Genomic DNA, 5,499 nt, shown 5'->3' with positions numbered 1-5,499 from the left:
GTCTCCTGTAACCAGATGGAAGTTGTTGTGGAGAAGCAGGATGGTTATCCAACAATTTTTGGGTTTCATCCAGATAGGGACAAAGGTGGATGGGGTGATTCCTTTCGCATAACCTACAGGGAAACTTAACTTTACCCTTCTTTCCATGAACTTTACTAACACTAGTTGATGGTGTGTCACCAACATGATCTCTAGAAGTTGATGACACAGGATGATGTGAATGAGAAGACCATTCTTCTAAGATCTGAGGAATACTAGAAAAATTTTGAAGGAGACGTCCTCCCGTAAAAAGTTTTCAAGGATATTGAAGTTTCTGAGGCTTATCGAATGACTTCTCATCAAAAGTTGCATTCGGAGAAATGGTTGCTTGGTTGACCCCCTGCTGATTTTTCTTCTTCTTCTTCTTCTTCTTCTTCTTCCCTTTGTTCTTCTTCTTATCCACCTGGTTACTAGTGTCAATACTTTCACCAGGCGAAGAGGAAGAAGGGGAGGAAGAAACAACCAACGAAGAAGGTAAAGGGTCAACTTTAGGATCAACTGGAGGTTGATTTTGTCCAAGTGGAGGAGTACTCGATTGCGGAGAAATCACGACATTTTGAACCAAGGAGGTTGAAAACAACCATACTAGCAAGCCAATGGTAAATCCTAGAAGGGATAATGTAGCCATATATGGAGCACCAATATTTCCGAAAGGAGGAAAAGGACTAGGATTCCCATCAAAAGGAATTCCTTGATCGATGGACTCTAAAGTTGTTGCCATATGTCTCAACCTAAGATCAAATAAGGAGTGACGTGGAGGATGTTATCTGTGGTCAATTAATTTTATTTTAATCAAAATAACATAATAAAAAAAGAGGGGTAATCTAGGCAAAAGGATTACCAAGTAACTGTGAACTCTAATATACTGTTTGAGTAAACCAAGGACTTAACATACATGCAGACAATCTCCCCGAATGTTGTGTTCGGTGTATCACAGTGTACAAGGCACCTGACTCAGTTACCTATGGATGGATAGCAACCTAATTTAGTCCTCCCAAATATACCCGAAAGTACGTGGAGGCCCAATCCGTGTTAGCGCTGTCTAATGCGAAACTGCATAGTGAGAGCTTTCCTTTATAATTTTCGTACTATAACACCGCCCTATATACCCGAAGGTATGTGGACGAGCTATGATATACTTACGTATGTGGAATGAGGTATCACTCGGAATGTATCATAGACAATTAGCGGCAGCTGCTATGTTTAACGACGTCGAAACACGTCTCTAGCCTAGACCTCTAAATGTTATGCGTTAAGTTACAATGCTCCATTAGGTTAATTGAGATAACTTTTAAGTTGAACTTCTCAAGAATTTTCCTTTCAAGGTTCACCACATGATGTATGTTTGAAATTCCTAGAATGCAACTAACATGAGAAACATTCTTTCATTCAATTAACAATGAAAAGTGTAGCTAGTAAGGGATAGAGAAATCAGATCTTTGACAAAGAGAAAAAGAGCACACATAATGAAATTTCCCTAGCTATTCCTATCAAGAATTCACAAACTACAATATGCACAATGCAAGTTTTTATTTTCAGTCCCTTTAGTCTTTAGATGAAAAAAAGGAACTAGATGCACAGACGATCAATTTGTTGGGTTGTGTTATATTCTTTCCATGACTAGTCCACGTAGTTAACCGGGGGGTTAGAAGGGGGGCGGAGCCCCTCCTTCGTTGCACCGATTGCATAATGGGGGGAGTCAAAGGGGGTTTGAGGGGTGCAGGTAACCCCACTCTATGGGGTCTGGGGCAGCGCCCCAGAAAATTTTGGTTTTGGACGCAATGGTTTTTGGTCCATGGTTTTGGATGCGATGGTTTTCAGTCCATGGTATTGGATGCTTCGGCATGTATAAATATGTATTGTAACATTGAAAGGAACATAAAGAAAAATCAAGCTGGTAGTCCTAGTTTTGGGATCTAGGGGAAAATCTCTATGTATATGTGTTTTATGTGTTATGCTCTCGCATTGTTTATTTTCTGTGTTTTAGAATTCATATGTAGGTAATTTCTATACGGAGTTAAAACCTAAATTTGGTATTAGAGCTGTTTTGGATTCAAGGGGATGCCATTTTTGCTAAGGGATTTTGCTAGGGCCTGTGGTAGACCCTGTTCAGTGGGAGATCTGCGGGATCGATTCTGGTGGTGAAAGAAGCCGGTGAGCGGTGGAAAGATAGAGATCAAGAAATTTAATGGTCGGAGTCTTGAGTTATGGAAACTCAATATGGAGGATCTGTTGGTGGATAAAGATCAGTGGATCGTGGTAGATCCAGGTACTAAACCAACGGGAGTGTCTGATGAAGAATGGAAGAAGTTGGATCGGAAGGCAAAGAGCACAATACAATTGTGTGTCTTAGATTCAGTATTGCTAAATGTATCAAGGGAAGCTACAACGAAGGCTTTGTGGGAGAATTTAGGGACTTTATACCAATCTAAGTCTCTAGTGAATAAGTTGTTCCTACGGAAAAAGCTGTATAACCTGAGGATGAAAGATGGAGACTCGGCGACAGAGCATCTGAACGCATTTAATACTGTGGTAAGTCAGTTATCATCTGTTGATATTAAAATTTCAAATGAAGATAAGTGCATCAGTTGGTTGTGTTCTCTAATAAATTTGTGGCATATTCCGATTATTGCAATAGGTAGCAATGCAATTGCCTTGTAGTTTGATGAAATAGTCTCATCTTTGTTGATGGAGGAGATGAGACGGAAAAATATGGAGAGCTAGAATGGTGACGCCTTGTTTGTACGAGGATGATCCAAGAAAAAAAACAAAAATAAGTCATCGAGTGAGAGATCTAAATCTAGAGGGAGATCTAAATCTCCAGGAAAACCTGTAAAGGTGGTGTGCTGGAAATGCGGAAAGGAAGGGCACTACAAAAGGGACTGTAAATCTAAAGCTCTTGATAAAGGAAAGGGATATGATGATGCTCCTTCTGCAGAGGCAAAAACCACCTCAGATGAAGGTGGGGATGTGTACTTGGCTTCTTCAAGTACACATGTAGATCACGAACCATGGTTTATTGACTCAGGTGCATCCTTTCACTTCACTCCCCATAGAGAGTGGTTTTGCGAGTATGAGAAATATGATAGTGGTGATGTCTTCTTGGGCAATGACAAGAAGGCTAGAATCATTGGTCGCAAAAAAGTAAAGTTGAAGTTGCAAGGTGGAAGGGTTAGAACACTTCCGGGTGTTCTACATATTCCTGCATTAGCCATAAATCTGATTTTTGTAAGCAAGTTGGATGATGCGGGTGTAAAAATTGTGTTCAAGAAGGATACTTGCAAGATGGTTCGGGGGCACTGGTATTGATGTGGGGAGTTTGAATTGGAACTCTGTACAAGCTACAAGGTAGCATTGTTTTTTATGGGTGCAATAGTTATGTGGTTCTTGAAAGTGGAGCAGAAAATTTAGTGGTCTCTGGAGAGAAGACCATGCTGTGGCATCAAAGGCTTGGACATATTGGAGAGAAGGGCCTTCGAATACTTCATGGTAAAGGTATGGTAGAAGGTATGAGTAATAGTTCTCTGGATTTTGATTTCTGTGAACATTGTGTATATGGGAAGTAGAAGCGTGTGAGTTTCCCCTTTGGTGGTAAGAGGGAAAAACATATATTATAGCTTGTGTACAGTGATGTGTTTGGACCTATGAAAGTTCCATTACTGGGTAAGTCTGTGTATTATGTATCCTTTATAGATGATTTCTCAAGGAATACATGGATATATTTCCTTAAGAAGAAATCTAAAGTCTTTTACAGGTTTAAAGAATTTAAGGCTCTGGTGGAAAACCAGACTGACAAGAAGATAAAGGTGCTGAGGACAGATAACGGTGGAGAGTTTTGCAGTAAGGAATTTGAAGAATTTTGTAAGAAGTGTGGTATAGCACGACAAAAGACTACTCCATAAACACCTGAGCAAAATGGAGTTGCAGAAAGAATGAACAAGACGTTGATGGAAAGGGCAAGAAGCATGCTCAGTGGTGCCGGGTTAGGACAGGAATTCTGGGCAGAGGCGGTGGAGATAGCATGTTAGCTGGTCAACAGATCACCTTCATCAACGTTGGAGGATAAGACTCCACAAGAGGTATGAACTGGTAAGAAGCCTTCTCTTTCACGTCTGAGGGTATTTGGATGTGATGCATATGTACATGTTCCAAAGGAGAAATGAACCAAGTTTGATAGTAAATCTAAAAAGTTCATCTTTATTGGGCATAAGGATGGTTTAAAGGGTTAAAAGATTTGGAACCCAGTAACAAGGAAGGTTGTGTACAACCGAGATGTGGTGTTCAGAGAGGTAAAAGATGTTATTAAACATGAATTCCAACCAAAGGAACCTAAGAAGATAGAGTTTGAGCTAAAGGAGGAAGAATCAGACTCTACAACAGAGGAGGAATCAAAATATGAAGAGCCACAAACTCCGGGTGTGAGAAGATCAGTTCGAGAAAGAAGGCAGCCAGAAAGGTACAGTCCATCTGCTTTCTGTTCAAATTTTGCTTTATCTATTACTGATGATGATCCCATAACTGTGAAGGAATCAGTAGATTCAGAGGATGGAAAACTCTGGAAAGAGGCCATGGTTGATGAAATGGCATTTTTGCACAAAAATTAGGCTTAGTATTTTGTGGAGTTGCCGGCAAGGAAACCCATTGGTAGCAAATGGGTGTTCAAGAAGAAGACAAATGCAGAAAGAAAGGTGGAGAAATACAAAGCTTGTTTGGTAGCAAAAGGTTATTCTGAGGTGCCAGGAATTGATTTTGGTGATATTTTTTCTCCTATTGCCAAGGTAAATTCTATTAGATTACTTTTATCTGTTGTTGCTGCTTTTGATTTTGAGGTAGAACAAATGGATGTGAAGACAACATTTCTTCACGGGGATCTGGAAGAGGAGATCTACATGAAGCAACTTGAACGCTTTGCAGTGAAGGGTAAGAAAGAACTAGTATGCAAGTTAAAGATGTCTTTGTATGGGTTAAAACAGTCACCAAGGATGTGGTAGCAGAAATTTGATACATTTATACGGGGACTTGGCCTCACCAGAAGTAAAGAAGATCACTATGTGTAATTTAAATTAATTGGTGACCATGTTATTTATCTGGTCTTTTGTGTGGATGATATGTTGCTGGTTGGAAATGACAAATAAATATCCAATATCTGAAGACCCATTTGTCCTCCAAATTCAACATGAAAGATATTGGTGCTGCAAACTATATTTTGGGCATGGAAATTAAAAGATATCGGACAAAGAGGAAGCTCTGGTTAAACGAGAGGAAGTATGTCGAGACAATATTGCAGAGGTTTAATATGCAGGATAATAAACCGGTGAAGGTTCCTATTCTTGTAGGTGTAAAGTTATTTACTGAACAGTGTCCCAAGACACAAGAAGAGGAACAGGACATGTCCCGTGTTCCCTATGCAGGTGCAGTCAGTAGCTTGATGTATGCAATGGTCTGTAGTAGACCAACATT

The sequence above is a fragment of the Pinus tabuliformis genome, chromosome 2_1 (genome assembly GCF_031772625.1).
Source record: "Pinus tabuliformis cultivar Carrire ecotype Pingquan chromosome 2_1, CPIR1, whole genome shotgun sequence".
Classification (NCBI taxonomy): Eukaryota; Viridiplantae; Streptophyta; class Pinopsida; order Pinales; family Pinaceae; genus Pinus; species Pinus tabuliformis.
This window is presented reverse-complemented; position numbering follows the sequence as displayed.